The sequence below is a fragment of the Frankliniella occidentalis genome, unplaced genomic scaffold (assembly GCF_000697945.3).
Source record: "Frankliniella occidentalis isolate FOCC.00 unplaced genomic scaffold, Focc_3.1 Scaffold1, whole genome shotgun sequence".
Lineage (NCBI taxonomy): Eukaryota > Metazoa > Arthropoda > Insecta > Thysanoptera > Thripidae > Frankliniella > Frankliniella occidentalis.
Window position 1 is genome coordinate 1,354,411 of NW_026267131.1, and position 1,399 is coordinate 1,355,809.

A 1,399-nucleotide genomic window follows, 5' to 3' on the forward strand; every position below is an offset into this window, starting at 1 on the left:
CCGGAACATGCCGCCGTCCGCGGCCGCGCTGGAGCCGAGGCTGGAGCCGGTGGCGCCGGGTCAGGACCAAGGCTGGCCGACAGGGCCCCAGGGCGCGTGGTCAACTGCGGGCATGGCCTGGGCGCCTCGCTCGTACTTGGTCAACTGCGGGCAAAGCCTCTTTTGACAGCTGGTTCCGGGAAGCCCGGGGGGCCCGGAGTGCCGACTGCGGGCACGGGACTGCTGGGTTGCCTACCCCGCAGGCGCTCTCTGCCGCTTCCCGCACCCCGCACCCCGCACCCAGCCTGCCGGAGTTCCGAGGGCACACTGAGTGCACACGCGTCATTTGCGCTACTTAACACGTCGCTTGTGGCATGAACACTATGTGGTCACGCTCCCCAAGTAAAATCATAGGCACCAAAAATGAGCAGCACAGAATGTGTTTATTCCTGAAGTCAGGGGTTGTACTCTGCATTAATAACACCATTGCTGATTTTATGTATTAAGTTAGGTTTGTTAGTTGTGGTTTGCTTCTTATTATTTCAAATAGACACTTCGATGCACAGATAATAGTCTAATATCATTAATAATTAACTGTATTTAGTTAGGTTTGTTAGTTTTGGTTTGCTTCTTTTTATTTTCAAAGAAACACTCAGTTGCATACACTGGTAAAATAAGTGTGCAGAATTTGCAGAACAACTTGTGCAAGTTATGACCTTGTACATTACATTAGGACCCGCAAGTACGGCCGAGAGCGGCGGAGAGCGCCGACGGGATAGGCAACCCAGCACTCCCGTGCCCGCAGTCGGCACTCTGGGCAAGCCTGCGGGCGGGACCCTCGTCAAAAGAGGCTTTGCCCGCAGTTGACCAAGTACGAGCGAGGGGCCCAGGCCATGCCCGCAGTTGACACAACGCCGGCCCCAGGGCGGAGACAGGCCACCGCTCACCTGCTGCTGTCCGCCTCGCCGAGGTACTCCGCCGGCAGCAGGCGGAGCAGGGCCGCGCTCGGCGCCCACGGCTGCCCCGCGGAGATCTGTGCGGCCAGAGTCAGCTTGGGCAGGCTCTCTCCGCACTCGCGCACTGCAACGACGAGGAGACACGGCCAGAGCTGAGTGAGGGAGAGCCCTCGGGAGAGCCCTCGGGAGAGCCCCTGCGCGGGTTGGGCCGGCCCGCTGTGCACGGGTGTCGCTGCGCGGCCTACCCCCCGGCCGTCAGGCGCTCGCCGCGCGGAAAAGCTCGTAGCCGTGAGTGTTGATCGTGCTGATGCGAGGGTCAGGGGCGTCGACAGGACGACTTTTCAGGGGGGGGCAAGCGGTTCGAAGTTATGAAAGTTGCCTACCTACTAGGGGCTATTATCTCATTTAATTTTCATTATTTATAATTTGGATATTGAATTAACACTGAATCGACCGCAAATAAC